The 17,086-nt window shown below is 36.7% G+C and overlaps 1 protein-coding gene across 1 annotated transcript in view; it reads left to right on the top strand.

Annotated features, from left to right (window-relative positions):
• Positions 1-17,086, top strand: part of LOC145258123 (uncharacterized) — an 89,585-nt gene that overhangs the window by 38,960 nt on the left and 33,539 nt on the right. The window lies entirely within an intron of this gene.

Here is a 17,086-nt window from a genome sequence, read left to right as displayed (position 1 = left end):
GCTCTGTTCGAAATTCCGACCAAATTCCCAAGTTCGACAGAAACATTCCCAAGTTCGACACGATATACCTAAAGAAGATCGGAGGTTACATCGACCGAAACGTTGTGAAAATCACATTCAAGATGAGAACAGTAGTACGATGAATCTAAATAATACGACTAAGCTATCAAATCATGTCATGTTCATTTCAACAATTTTGATGGTTGTGATGTAATGATGATGATTGTGATGTAATGATGATTTTTGTGATGTAATGATGATGGTTGTGATGATGATGGTTGTGATATAATGATGATGGTTGTGATGTAATGATGATGATTGTGATGTAATGATGATGGTTGTGATGTAATGATGATGATTGTGATGTAATGATGATGGTTGTGAGACCGATCACAATGAAATGTTTCATTATTGCATGTAAAAAATAATAAAGTTTATTAAAGTTAAAGAAAACAAAGTTTTACTGCACTTACATTGCTTCTTAAATCATTTTGCGCTGATGTTGGTGTCAACATAATCCATGAATGCATTACAATTATCCGGATCATCAGCGTCATCAGATTCTTCATTGACAGACACAGTTGCCCGCGAGGTCTGATTTTCATCCATGTCTTAACGAAAAGCCTTTTGTTCATCTAGAACACAATGGAGGTAAAAGACATGTGTAGGAGGTACAAAGATGAACAAAGCCTCCACATCAGCCAGTTTGTCTTTTTTTTTCAGCAGAGGTTGCCTTCATAAACATTGAAATTCGACCTTGTTGTCAGATACGTTCTGTATTTTTTTACCTGCGCTCCATTTAGTAGAGAATTTGGATAACACAGTAATATATATATAACTAGTATTCATGCATATATGAGATTCCCAGAATAATACGATACTAAGCGCCACTTAAAAAAAACCCGCCATAAAACGGGTTCAAAGTTTCGCGATATGTAATCTGTGTATCTCAGAAACTAATAGAGATATTCTTTTTGGGTTAGTTTTAAAATGAAATGTAACATGTAAACTATCACGTCATGTTCATTTCAACAATTTTGATGTGAGACCGATCACAATGAAATGTTTCATTATTGCATGTAAAAAATAATAAAGTTTATTAAAGTTAAAGAAAACAAAGTTTTACTGCACTTACATTGCTTCTTAAATCATTTTGCGCTGATGTTGGTGTCAACATAATCCATGAATGCATTACAATTATCCGGGTCATCAGCGTCATCAGATTCTTCATTGACAGACACAGTTGCCTGCGAGATCTGATTTTCATCCATGTCTTAACGAAAAGCTTTTTATTCATCTAGAACACCACGGAGATAAGAGGCAACTGCAGAGGTATGAAGGTGAGCGCAGAGCATCCACATCAGCCAATTTGTCCAAGCAGTGGGACATAGACACAAAAGTGGCATTCATAAACATTGGATTTTGACCATGTTGTCAGGTGCATGCTGCACCTCTGACCTATAGAGGAGTTTGGGGAACACAGCGGTGTACATAACACATTTTCCCTAAATATGGCGTTTGGTAACGTATAATTATGGGGTTCTCAATTATACTAATAAAATAACGGACTTCTTAGAAACAATTCTAAACATTTCTTTAACGGGTACTTATTTTTAAACTAGCTGGCAGCCCGGCGTTGCCCGGTCGTAAAATATACTTAAACACAATATTTTAATTTATGCAGATTATATATTATTTATTATTATAGAATCAATCCTTTATTGATTATTATATATTACGAGGAATAACTTGGCCGGTGGACTAATTTGCAATAAAAATAAAAAATTTTTTAAACTAATTATGATAATGTCATCAAATTTCGTCCGTGTTTGTTTACAATATCAGGTCAGCTGATATTTGGGCTTGACGATGAATGCTATGGAAAAGTCACTTCTGATTAATGTTTAGTTTTGAAGTATGCAAAGGAAAAAATGATTTGCAGTGATTTTAAATTGTACCTCTTCTTTTATCTTAAATTGAACTTATTAAAAAGAAAAAATTAAAATAAAATAGTAAGGTACACCCGGGCTTGAACAGGGGATCATTTGATCCGTAGTCGAATGCTCTACCAATAAGCTATATCTCCAGATTATAATAAATCTGTTTTTTTAAGAAGAAATGATTTGCTGAGATTTTATTATCAATGTAACGTAAAATACTCCTCTATATAAATTATTCTTTTTTATCTATAAGAGAGAACAGCTATTTTTAAGATTAGATTTTTTGATTTTCAATACTTATCTAATGAACATCTATACAAAACATATCTAAGAACACTGCCAGACATGTAAATTAGTTTGTGTGGAATTTGCCGTTTTGGAACCTATGAGGAAGAAACTCACACACACACATACACACGAAGTGACTTTTATATATATATATATATATATATATATATATATATATATATATATATATATATATGAAATAAAATGGAGGTGGAAGGACCTGAATACTCAACGTTTCACCCGATTTATGCGGGCTTCTTCAATGACCATCCCTCTTGAAGAAGCCCGCATAAATCGGGCGAAACGTTGAGTATTCAGGTCCTTCCACCTCCATTTTATTTCATATCGTCGGATTTAATCCAGCTCAACAATCATATATATATATATATATATATATATATATAAAGTGAAATTGTCTGTTTGTGTGTGTACATTTCCCTACCAAATTACTCTGTCAATTTTCAGTCTACACACTCGAGATTTGACATAAGGGGTATTGAGATTTGGGAAAATCTTTCGCCATAAATTTGGCTGTCAAGGGGTTAAAGTTCAACGATTTGACCTTTAAAAACTCTACCAAACTTCTTTGCCAATTTTGAGTTTAAACACTTGAAATTTAAATGTAGGTTACTTGGACATGGATCAAACTTTTTAATTTGATTTGAGCCCAAAACAATAAATGTTAAGGGGTCAAAATTGAGGTTAAATTAAAAAAAATTTGACCTCTGCAGTCTCTACCAAATTACTCTGCCAAGTTTTAGTTTAAACATTTGAAATTTGACATAAAGTGTATTCAGACATAGGCCAAGCTTCTTAATCGGTTTTTGGCCAAAAATTTGGCTGTCAAGGGGTCAAAGTTCAAAAGATTTTACCTCTGCGATCTCTAGCAAACTATTCAGCCAATTTTGGGTCTAAACATTTGAAATTTTACATAATGGGTATTCAGACATGCAACAAGCTTTTTAATCAGTTTTTGGGTGCAAATTTGGCTGCCAAGAGGTCAAACGTGAAAGAGTTGACCTTTGCAGACTCTAGCAAACTCCTCCGCCAATTTTGGGTCTAAACATTTAAAATTTTAGGTGTAGGTTACCTGAACATGTCAAACTTTTTAATATATATATATATGCACATAAAGTTATGAACAGTACATAGGACCCGAGCAAAGCTGGGCTGAACCTAGTATATATATAAAACAAGGCTTTTTACAATAACTCAAAAGTGCAAGACTACAGGGATAAATATTTTTGTATTATACGAACCACCTTCAATGCAGAGAATAAACTCTTACTCATTCTTTTATTTTTGATTTAAAGCATACAATTGTTTCAGCCCACCACCAAGATATTTATAATGTTCACAATGCATTTGTAAGAGTTTCTTTTCTGCACTCAAGGTGGTTTATCATAAATATTTAATTATAATCTTCATACATATACGTTTTTTCTAAATCATAATTTAATTAAATATTATATTTTTTATCAAAAGATAAGCCAGTTTTGTCTTCTGAACATTGGGATAGGCTTACCTTCCCTACACATCTTAAGTCCAGAGATTTTTCAGCCTATGTTACAATATTTTTGGCATACCTACAAGAGTATGATTACAAAAAATGGGAAGGTTCTATTTATAGACAGGAGCAGTAAGAACTAACCAATCAGATGGAACCTATCTCTGCAGGATCACTCCATAAAATATACTGTATCTTTTAGAATTCTTTCACATAACTTTTTGTCTTCATGCAAGAAGGAACTTTGCCCTTCATCTTCATTTGAAAGATTTTACAATTCAAGACGTCTTTGGATTGACTACCTATCAGAAACTTTTGTCTGCAAGATTTTACAATTCAATGCTTCTTTGGATTGATATTGCCATTTCCCTGCAACCTCTTTCAGACATAAGAGCCGTTGAGAGCCTGTTTCTGCTCTATCGTTATTTTCATGGCAAGTGCTCATCTGAGCTCCAATCTATGGTCCCCCCTTGCCAAACTCTTCTCTTCCTTGCAACCTCTTTCCCATAGAAGAGACGTGAGCCTCTCTCTGCTGTATTGTTATTTTCATGGCAAGTGCTTATCTGAGCTCCAATCTATGGCCTTCCATTTTCAAATTTTCACAAAAAACACTTGTCTAACCGAAACCGCTATTAATAATTTCCCTCACTCTTTATCTATGCCTAAACCTAAACGTGCATTCCATGAACAAAGCTTCTTTCTTAAAAAGAATTGTGAAACTCTCTTCTGTTTGTCTGCTTTCCAGCTGACTACAATATGACCTTCAAGTCCAACGTAAACAAGTTCTTGATGAGCCGACCTCTTAAGTAATCCAATTTACCAGATTTCCACTACTAACAATTGCTACGACATTATTCCATTAACTACCGTACACTCATTAACCCTTATCCTCGAGTGGCCTATGGGCCTTGATAAGTGGTGACTATTTTGTAAAAAAAAAAAAATTTCTTTTCTGAAACTAAAATCGCTTACAACTCAAAAATTATACAAACCACATTCGATATAAAAAAAAATGTCAAATGAAAACAGCACTAGTGAAGCATACCTGAGAACTCCAAGAAAGTGGAAGCTCACCAATAATCAAGTGGGACTCAGTACAATGAGCTAGTTCAATTAACAGGGTAGAGATTACAAAAAATTAGAATATTAATGATGAATTAGTTGCTCTTGTGTTCCTTCAACATGCATATCCCCGACAAACCTGCTTAGCAACAAAATCTCACCCCTTTACTGTTGAGGTCCCTAAATACCAGTGTTGCAATATTTTTGTCTTATAATGGGGTATGATCCTGCGCAGTTGGGAGATTCTATTTATGCTAGGAACTGACAACTCAAATTAATTCACATTCTGCTACCAACCAATAAGAAACTTTTCTTTCTTTTTTTTTATTTTATAGCAAGCCCCACTCTCCTCAATGGGTTACTTCTACTTGCGCAACTGCCATTGCTCAAAGGCAGTATGCATACCGCAGATTTAACCGACATAAGTCCAGTTCAAACTGACAGAAGTATATAAAAGCTAGAAGTAACATTAAGAAAGAAATAGCGACAGCTAAGAGAGAATTTACTGAAACCACTAAAAAACGCATCGAAGCACAAAAATTAGGAACTCGGGACTTCTGGAAATCTACAACAGTGTAGTAAATAATGGGCAATCAACAATTCCCCCACTAACCAACAATCACGAGGTTGTTTGCTCAGCAACCGAGAAGGCTAACATGCTTGCCAGTCGGTTTGCCTCAAACTCCACACTGGACCCTACCAACCACCCCCAACTGACTTTCCTTTGCGGACAGACGCCATGCTAGACGATCTAAAAATCACCCCTGCTCAGGTGCATGCTATCATAAAAACCTTGACACTTCAAAAGCATGTGGACCCGATCTCATCCCAGCTGTGCTATTAAAAAAGTGCTCAGCCGAAGTAGCTCCAGTTCTCTCCAAACTCTACAACAAATGCCTTAATGAATCTTGTTTTCCGGGCTGTTGGAAAACTGCTTTTGTGGTACCAGTATTCAAGAATTCTGGTGAAAGAACTGACCCATCAAATTATCTCCCCATTAGCCTCCTCCCACTTTTCACCAAAATATTTGAGACCATAATTAACCATGCTCTAGTCCATCACCTTACAGATGCTAAACTTCTGACTGACCAACAATATGGATTTAAACAAGCCCATTCCACAGCAGACATCCTCACTGTAATCTCTGAACGTATATACCGTTCACTGGACAAAGCAGGGGAGGGCAGAGCGGTAGTTCTAGATATATCTAAGGCTTTTGACAGGGTATGGCATGAGGGTCTCCTCAGGAAAATTAGATCATACTGTATCACTGGTAGAATACTTAGCATAATTAAATCCTTCTTAGATAAGAGAAAAATCCAGGTTGTCCTCGACGGTCGTACATCTAAACAATATGATATAAATATGGGAGTGCCTCAAGGGTCTATCCTTGGACGTCTATTGTTCCTAATATTCATAAATGATCTCCCCGACAAAATTGCCTCTGAGATGGGTATATATGCTGATGACACCACACTCTATAACAGACACGACAGGAAAATAAATGAACACATATCTAAGGAAATGGAAAAAACACTAGAGGAAGACCTCCAATCTGTAGTGGAATGGGGACAAAAATGGATGGTCACATTCAATACTGCCAAGACTAAACTGGTTTCCTTCAATAATTACAAGAAACCTTCTCTACCACCAATAGCAATGGCTAGTGACTCTTTATCTGAGAGTACATCTTTCAAACTCCTTGGCCTAACGTTCACAGGGAGCATTGAAAGCATTGCCAGGGCCGCTGCAAAGAAGGTAGGCTCTCTCTACCGTGCTAGATAACTACTAACACCCAAAAGTATCCTGTACCTCTATAAGGCCACCATTCGCCCATGTATGGAGTATTGCTGTCACATTTGGGCTGGTGCATCTGCTACTAGTCTCTCACTCCTAGACAAGGTTCAAAAGAGAGTCGCCAATCTGATAGGCCCTGAACTGTCATCTAAGCTTCAGTCTCCGTCCCATCGACGAAATGTTGCATCCCTCTGCCTGTTCTACAAGTATTTTAATGGTGAATACTCTGACGAACTGCAGACACTTGTGCCCTCACGACGTAGACACCCTCGACAAACCCGACAGGCAGCTAAATCCCACCCCCACACAGTAGAAATCCCTAGATGTAAAAGATCTTTCTACTCCAGTAGTTTCTTCTACAGAACCGCTAGACTCTGTAATTCCATTCCAGGTCCCTGCTTCCCTAACTGTACTGACATGCAGAAGTTCAAGTTTAACGTGAACCAACATCTTGCTGCCCAACTCCCTACATAGTACCCCAGTAGTTGTTGCCCCTGATAGTAGCTCCTCTACACCAAAGTGGCAATTTGCCTTGTTTGGGGTGAAAATGTAATAAAAAAAAAAAGAAAAAGAAACCAGAATTTCTCCATAAATATTAAACCTTTCTGTAGAAACTTTGCATATGTTTTCTTCGTGTCAACACAGGAAGAATCTTTTGCTCCGTGGATTCCAACTCAAGAACTGTCTACTGAGAACCAGTCACCTCCAGAACTTGTATAGAACAACGAACCATCAGAAACTGTTCTGAAACTAAACATGGCTTACACTTCTAGAGCCAGAAAGTTTTAATAGTTTCTTCCCTCGAACAGATTTTGGAATTCCCTTCCCGCTACCTGCTTTTCTGGCAGTACTGATATGCAGAAGTTTAAATGTAATGTAAACAAATATTTTCTTAATCTTTCCTAGGTATGGTTTTAAATAGTAGCCCCCAAATCGCAATATGCTTTGTTAGGGGTGGATATGAGTAAACAAAAAAAAGGTTCTATTTAGAGCAAGAGTGATAGGAACTCACCAATCAAATGGTGCCTCACTCTGCTAGCAACCAATCAGAAACCGGAATCACTCCATATATGTGTACTGAATCTCTTATGAATTAACATATCCTTTTCGTTCTTCACACAAGAAGGAACTTTTTTTTTAGAACTTCTTCAAATTGATTACCTAGCGGAAACTTTATTCTTTGCCTTAACGTTTACGATTCAAAGCTTCTCTGGATTGATGTTGCCATTTTGTTTGGATTAAGATTTCTTTTCCCTTCTGAAACTAAAATGGCTTACAACTGAAGACTGTTTGTGAATGTTCCAAGTTTTCTGTATTAATAATTTTTTTTATAAAAACTAAACATCGGCGTTCGAGTGATTGTATTCACAGATGATCAAGAACTTGCGTTCACGATGACAATAATGGGCGTATAATGGTTTATGAGGTGTCTTTAATAAGTTTCCAGATTTTTTCATATGGGTACTTTTTTTTCTGATGGTACACACATAAAACTCTAGTCCCCTTCGAAGTAATCTCCTCCGGTTGCAATGCACTTGTTTTACCGTTTCAACAACTTCTGGAAGGCCCCATGGAAGTCCTCTTGCGTGAGTGTGTCAATGACCCTTGTCACAGCCTCTTTCATCTCCTCAAGTTTCTCATAACGACAGCCTCTAAGGTTTTCTTTGAGCTTAGGGAATAGCCATAAGTTACAGGGAGCAAGGTCTGGACTGCAGGATCTGAAGATCAGCTCCATCATCTCGTTGCTGTCATGACAACATCTTTCTTTCTGAGCTTCTCGGAGCACCCTTGGGATAAACTTTGCGCAAATCTTCTGCATCTTCAGTTCCTCACAAATAATTGTGTGTACAGTTCCCACACTGATATTAAACTGTGCACTTATTGTCTCTATAGACACACAACGGTCTTTATCTATGAAATTCTTTATTTGGCCAATCAACTCTGGGGTTCTGACTTCCTTACTCCTCCCACACCATCATTCCTCACAGACTCCTTGCCTTCCTTGAATCTCTTATGCCATTCAAAAACTGATGCTCAATTTATGTAAGATGATCCAAAAGCAGTCTGAAGCATTCCATATGTTTCTATCGCATTTTTCCAAGTTTAAAACAGAATTTTATTGCATATTGTTGTTCTAAAGTGTCCTCACATCCAGATTGCATTTTTGAAATTCACCAGTTACTACAATCAGGCTTTAGTAGAGTGTAATCCAATTCCTGCTATAGCTGTTCATTTGAACCTGAAATCATAAAAATTGTTCAGTCATTTCATAAGATGTATAGCAATAACATACTGAATTTTCAAGAGTTTACGACAATTTTAAATGCCTGTACAAAAAATGTCTGGAAACTTATTGAAGGCACCTCGTGAATGCAGCGTAGACAATACAGACTGTTATGTTAGCTTCTTGTTTATAAACTGTTAATCCTATTGGTTGCATGGTAATTTTTTTTACTGCTATACAATATTTTATTATTTGCATCATTCGGATTCCTGTTCTCATATTGAATGTTATTCACACAATGTTTCAGTCAATATAATCTCCCACCTTTTTCAGGTATATAATGTCGAAATCCGTAATCTTTTGGTAAAACTTCAGAATTTGCACGGAATTTTAAACGGAACCCTTTATTTAATCCACAGAAGTAGCATGGTCTTGTTCTGTCAGCCATGACAGAGTAGAAGTCGTAAGTAATATGCAATTGTATTCTTACTATCACCCGCACTGAAGATTGAACCTTCGACCTCCAGAAGTGTGTCAGTTGCAACTGAATTTACCAAGTATTTTATCTGTTTTGCCATGGGTCCTCAAAATAAGAACAGTAGTTCCTATTTACAATGCCTCCCCACGGGACAGAGTTAGACACCAGGGTCGTTTTTTAACGTGGAGAAAAGGAACAAAAATAAAAATTGTCTCAGTCGTGAAGGATTTCTCCTCCACTGACAGAGAACAAGAAATTGAAGTGCAGCATCTGAAGAACAGACGATATTTATTTGCTCCCCCACTGAGCAAATTAGGCACAAGGCCGATTTTTAATATGAGGAGTGAAGGGGAAATGGGGACCAATTCCCCGGGAGGTAGGGGAGCTGGATAGTGACAATTGGTATGAAGGGTTGCCCCTACATTGACCAAGGTCTTATCTGTGGGGTCGCCCCCACATATGGTCTTTGCTTGCAGTATCTGCCGGAACAGATACTACACTTTGATCTAGGCCCGAAGGCCAAGTCAAAACAAGAACAGTAGTTCGTATAACACAAGTAACAAAAATTATCGATCCTCCTCTTAAAAACCCAGAAACACTAAACAAGTATTGTTTTCTATAAAAAACAAAACGTTCCACTTTTTTATATGTATAGATTTAAAAATTTTTTTTTTTTTACTCACGTTCACCCCAAACAAGGCATATCGCCACTTGGACATAAGGGGCTACTAATTATGACCATGCGTAGGAAATATTAACAAGATGTTAGTTTACATTTAAAATTTTGCTTATCAGTACAGTAAGGGAAACGAGTAGCAGGTAGGGAGTTCCAAAGTCTAGCTGTTTGAGGGAAGAAGCTACTAGAGTATAAAGCTTTCTGGCATTTAGGGACTTCAACAGTGAAGAGGGTTTGATTTTGTTGCTAAGGATATGTACGTCGAGGGGGCACAAGTGGAAAAAGTTCATCAGAGCACATTCCATTAAAATACTTATAAAACTGGCACAGGGGTGAAAAATTTTGGCAGTAGGACAGGGGTTAGACCCGGACCAATCGATGTCCCTTAACTAGAAACTCTAGATCTCTCTCCACCTACTTTCTTTCTCTCTCTTCTCCCCTCTCTCTCTCTTTTAACGCTCTATTTCTTTCCACTCCTCCCACCACTTCTCTTATCAATCATCCTTTAATTATGTCATAAAGGGTTTCTCCCTTTTTCTGTCTGTTGTAATGGATCACATCATCCTCTAGTGACATAATCGAATGTGCACGGTTATCCAAAACCTCTTTTAATGGATGACGTTTACTGACAATATCTTTCTGTACACATCCATTTATAAATGTACCTATTTACTATGCCTCCCCACGGAACAGAGTTAGACACCAGGGTCGTTTTTTAACGTGGAGAAAAGGTACAAAAATAAAAATTGTCTCAGTCGTGAAGGATTTCTCCTCCACCGAAAGAGAACAAGAAATAGAAGTGCAGCATCTGAAGAACAGATACTACACTTTGAACACCAAGAAAAGGCATAGTTATCTCTGTAAAAAGAGATGGAAATTGCAATATTTTTTGTCTTAATTGATTTTTTTTTTTTTTTTTTAATGGATGACATCATAAAGGAGAAATCTTTTTGGTGATCTCAAGTGCTAAAAATAGGTGTGGAAGCTGATAACATGCCTAGAAAAGAACGCGTGTACATACTAGCATCACCGATGCTAATTAGTCATTACAGCGCATTACTGATATTATAAACAGTAGCTGAAGTAACACAGTTATTTATAGGGCTTTTTTTTCTTTTTTTTTTCTTTTTTTTACACGGTGGTCACCACTTATCAAGGCCCGGGAACCACTCAGGGATAAGGGTTATTGCAAGTACAGTACATTAGTGTGGAGATTTAATGAAGTGTTCACTTAAGGGGGCGGTTCATCAGGAATTTGTTTACATTGGACTTGAAGACATCCAGGTTGTAGTCAGGTGGGAAGCAGGCAGACGGAACAGAGTTCCACAGGCGTGCAGTTCTTAGAAAGAAGCTTTGTTCATGGAATCTACATTTTTATTTAGGCACAGATAAAGAGTGGAGAAAATTTTTCACAGTGGATTCAGCTAGACGAGTGTTTTTCGTGAAAGACTGGCGAGGGGGGACCAGAGATTGGAGTTCAGACGAGCACCTGCCATGGAAATGACGATAAAACAGGGATAGGCTCGCAACGTCTCTTCTGTGGGAGAGAGGTTGCAGGGTAGAGAAAAGGGCATCCCCCACTAAGCCACGAAGTCTATTTTGTACTCTATAAAGGCAGGGTAGGCTGTTTTTAGCAGCTCCTGCCCAGATATGGCAGCAGTATTCTATCCTTGGACGTAGAGAATTGCATCAGTAGTGAGATATCTTCTGGAGCGGTAGAAGGATTCCACTATCTTTCCAGCGACCTTGGCAACAGACTTGATGTACGTGTTCCATTTCAGATCAGGAGTAAAAGACAAACCCAGAAGCTTATCAAAACATGGGGCTTCTCCTAGACGAGAGCCATCCATTTCAATCGATGCCAGATGGGGATCAGAGCGTTGATGGTGTAAAGGGCTAAAAGAATACCCGTCCCAGGACAGATAAAATTAATTCCCTAAACAAAACAGTCTTGTACACACTTACGAAGATATAATTATACTAAACGTTATGTTTAGAATCCTTATTCAAATTTTCATTAAAATCTATTACATGATTTTGATTCTAGAAAATGGCTAAAATTTAATTTATAAGTGTTTTGTTTTTTAACGCACGTTTACTCCTAACACGGGATATCGTCACTTGGGCGTAAGGGGCTACTATGTGGGACCATGCCAAGGAAAGATTAACTAGATGTTAGTTTACGTTACATCTAAACTTCTGCATATCAGTACAGTCAGGGAAGCAGGTAGCAGGAAAGGAATTCCAAATTCTAGCAGTTCAAGATATTAAAGTGAAAAGCCTTCTAGCATTTAGAAACCTCAACAGTGAAGGGGTATGATTTTGTTGCTGAGCATGTTTGCTGGGGATATGCACGTCAAGGGAGCACAAGTGCAATGAGTTTATCAGAGCACATTCCATTAAAGCACTTGTAAAACGGGCACAAAGATGCAACATTGCAGCGATGGGACAGAGGTTGGAGCTTAGTTGACAAAGTGGGATCTATTAGATTGAAAACTTTTTTTGGACTTTATCCAAGAGGGAGAGACATAGTAGATGCACTAGCCCAAAATGTGGCAACAATACTCCATGCAAATGGTGGGTACACCCGCATTTATATAAAAATTTTTTGGACACATGCCAATCAAGGACAACCTGGATTCTTCTCTCATTTTAGAAGTATCTAATTATGCTAAGTATTCGTCCAGTAATACCTTAGGATTTTATTTTCATGAGAAGACAATCGTGCCATACCCTGTCAAAGAAACCTCAACCACCAATAGCTATGTCTAAAGTGCATTACCTGAAAGTACTTCATTCAAACTCCTCAGCTTAACATTTACAGGGAACATGTGTTGGAAGAGATACATCAAGGTAACTGCTGCGGCTGCTGCAAGGAAGGTGCGCTCTCTCTACTGTGCTAGAAAGTTACTTATGCCTAAAAGTACCCTGTACCTCTACAAGGCCACCATTCGCCCGTGTATGGAGTATTGTTGTCACATTTGGGCTGGTGCATCTATTACTAGTCTCTCACTCCTGGACAGGGTTCAAAAGAGTTGCCAACTTAATAGGTCCCAAACTGTCAGCTAGGCTTTAGTCTCCGTTTCACTGATGAAATGTTGCATCCTTCTGCCTGTTTTAAAAGTATTTTAATGATAGGTGCTCTGACGAACTACAAGCTCTTGTACCCCCTCAACATAAATACCCCTGACAAACAGCAAAATCCCACCCTTACAGAGATCCCCAGATTCCAGAAAACCTTCTACTTTAACAGTTTCTTCTTCAGAACTGCTAGACTTTGGAATTCCCTTCTGGGTTCCTGGTTCCCCAACTATACTGACATGCAGAATTTCAAGTGTAATGTAAACAGCTATCTTGCTGCGCAACATAGTGTCCCTGTAATTATGCCCCAGATTGTAGACCTCTACATCGAAGTGGCACCATGCCTTGTTTGGCGTGAAAAGAAATAAATAAAATATGTATTTTTATTATAATATAAAAAAAAAAACTCATTTCATTTAAAACTTTTAGTAAAAAAAAAAAAAAAAAATTTCAAAGTAAGGGGCATTTTCGGTTATGAAGCCAAACGCTTTGCAGAATACTTTGTAAACAATCAAAGATGGAACTTGAATTTAACCAATTTTTAAAAATTTTGTCTTCGTTTTTTTTTTTTAATGTAAATCAATATTTGGTTACTAAAAAATTATTTCCGCGTTTAGTTATGAAAATTACGTAAAGACACGGTTGTACATTAAGACATAAGTCGGAGTAAAATAGTTAAGAAACGCTCTGACATTGATATTAAAAGTCTACTTTTTCTAATAAAAATTAATAAAAGGAACTTCTTTAATATATTCAGTCATGAATAGGCGAGCGACTACATAAAAGTTAACTATTTTGCATATTCCTTTTGAAAAACAAGCGTTAATTAATTATTTATTAATTTTTTTATGTTTTTAATTAGATGACTGGTTTAATTTCACTATTAGGCTGATTTCTATCCATTCATGGTTTCTACATCATGCAAAATTGCATAGAATTTAAGATGAAAACATTTTAGCACACGGATATATATATATATATATATATATATATATATATATATATATATATATATATATATATATATATGGATTCTGCATTTTTAGATTTTACCGTCATTGGATACTTTACCTTTCACCAGACTATCCATTCACATGAAATCACTTTTTTCTTCACCCTATTTCCTCTGCTTCACTCTTTGTTATCAAATAAGATCTATGACTTACTTGTAGTTTCATTAAATAACATGTTGCGAGTTTGTCTCTGCTTTATAATTATTTTCATGGCAAGTGCTCGACTGAGCTTCAATCTATGCCCCCCCCCCCGCCAAAACACTTGTCTAGCTGAAAACATTATGAATAATTCCCTCCACATTTTATCTGTGCCTAAACCTAAATGTATATTCCATGAAAAAAGTTTTTTTTCTTAGAACTGCACGCCTGTGGAACTGTCTTTCTTTCTGCTTTCCAGCTGACTACAATCTGGTTGTCTTCAAGTCCAACGTAAACAAGTTCTTGATGAGCCGTTCAATATAAGTTAACAAATTTACCTAATTTCTATTACTAACAATTACTATATTGTTCAATTGATTACTGTACACTCTTAACCTTTATCCTCGAGTGGTATCTGGGCTTGATAAGTGGTTATGCCTATGTAAAAAAAACCCAAAAAAAACATGTTTTATTAACTACTTGTTCTTATATATATATATAAATATATATATATATAAATATATATATATAAATATATATATATATATATAAAGTGACCTTGTCTGTGTGTGTGTGTGTGTGTGTGTGAAAAGTCTCTACCAAACTCATCTTTGAATATTTGGTCTAAAGAGTTGAAATTTGATATATAGCTGTAGCACACATTCGATCAGATTTTTAGTTGGTAAAAATTGGTGTCAAGGGGTCAAAACAGAAAGCAAAACAATTAAGTCGAATAAAACATTTACTGTTTCTTTTGTGAATGCTCTAAATTAAACATTCATAGATCAAAGTGGCTTAATTCTTAACCTCTTTTATCCATCTGTCCGTAGCTTAGACTATAACGAGGCTGGAGAGGTGAATAACGACTAAGGTTTGAGTGCTAAATGTTCTGTTCCAATTCTAGCAGATGGTACCCAAGTCATATTTTTTTTAACCTTTAAAATCATTATTATATATGGGATAATTATAATAATAATCAATAGAAAATTGGCTAATAATTATTACGTACAATAGCAATGGCCAATGACTCTTTATCTGAGAGCACATCTTTTAAACTCCTTGGCCTAACGTTTGCAGGAAATATGAGTTGAAACAATTACATTGAAAGCATTGCCAGGACCGCTGCGAAGAAGGTAGGCTCTCTCTACCGTACTAGAAAACTACTAACACCCAAAAGTATCCTGTACCTCTATAAGCCCACCATTCACCCATGTATGGAGTATTATTGTCATATCTGGGCTGGTACATCTGCTACTAGTCTCTCACTCCTAGACAAGGTTCAAAAGAGAGTCGCCAACCTAATAGGTCCTGAACTGTCATCTAAGCTGCAGCCTCTGTTCCATCCCATCAGTTCTACAAGTATTTTAATGGTGAATGCTTTGACGAACTGGAAGCACTTGTATCCCCACGACATAAACACCCTCGACAAACCCGACAGGCAGCTAAATCCCACCTCCATACAGTAGAGATCTCTAGATGTAAAAGATCTTTCTACTCCAGTAGTTTCTTCTCCAGAACCGCTAGACTCTGTAATTCCATTCCAGGTCCCTGCTTCCTCAACTGTACTGACATGCAGAAGTTCAAGTGTAACGTGAACCAACATCTTGCTGCCAAACTCCCTATATAGTACCCCAGTAGCTGTTGCCCCTGATAGTAGCCCCCTACACCAAAGTGACAATGTGCCTTGTTTGGGGTGAAAATGTAATAAAAAATATTTTTTTTTAATCAGTATGAATTCAAATATATATTTATGCGTATTTTACGACTGGGCAACGCAAGGCGGCCTGCTAGTGTATTTACATAATTCTGACAAGTTTTAAATGTGGTTAGTTTATTAATTTGTGAAATTGTTATCATGGTTGTTAAACTTCAATGAACAGAACGCTACAAACTGGTCACAATATAGATGTTCAAATTTAAGTAAAACAGTAACTTATGGACAAACGTTTTCTTTTATTTTTTTTATATTTATTCACAATTAGACATTTCATTTTCCGGCGCTTCTACACTATTAGGACGAAATTTTGTAGTCGATAAATGGAGTTTTCAGATTTAAAAAAAAAAAAAAAAAAAAAAAAAAACAATGGTTTCTACTGATGTTTTTGCCAAATAATAGCTTCCAAATCATGCAGTCGAAATTACCTAAATATTACTGAATTATTAAAAATAAATAACTTTAATTGTGTTAGCAGGTGAAAAATTGAGGCATTTTGTTTAACTCGAAACGAAAAATTACCTCCCTTTTGAACTCTCCTGTGTCTCACGATCGTTTTCATCAAATTCTATTTTTTATTTTATTTCTATTTTCTTTAATAAATAATTTTTTACCTTATCGATTTTCGTAATTTTTGGATATAATCATCTTAAAAATACGAGGAATACGTAGATACCATTGTTTTCATGTGAAATTCAGTATTACGATTTCTAATAGTGTACCTTACTATGCCTCCCCACGGGACAGAGTTAGACACCAGGGTCGTTTTTTAACGTGGAGAAAAGGTACAAAAATAAAAATTGTCTCAGTCGTGAAGGATTTCTCCTCCACCAAAAGAGAACAAGAAATGGAAGTGCAGCAATGCAGCATCTGAAGAACAGATACTACACTTTGATCTTGTCCCGAAGGCCAAGAAATTAAATAAGAGCCCATTTTTCTTGTTATAATTTGTTCCCGGTCACGGCCGACGTGTTTTAGTGTCGTAACCGGACCGGAAACCGGTAATTCTGCTTAGAAACAGTGCGCATGTGAAACCGGAAGTGGCTTCCAGAATGTTCATTGATTTCGAAAGTGTGGCGTTCGTCGCCGTCGGCTCATCCAGTTGGCTTTAATAATACTACTTCAATTTTTTTTTATCTCGTTCTTAAACAATGAAAAAGAAACTCTA

Source organism: Euprymna scolopes, chromosome 33, assembly GCF_053919585.1.
Source record: "Euprymna scolopes isolate OS-2025 chromosome 33, ASM5391958v1, whole genome shotgun sequence".
Classification (NCBI taxonomy): Eukaryota; Metazoa; Mollusca; class Cephalopoda; order Sepiida; family Sepiolidae; genus Euprymna; species Euprymna scolopes.
Note: the sequence above shows the minus strand (reverse complement) of the source record. Positions and strands in the feature narration are given on the sequence as shown.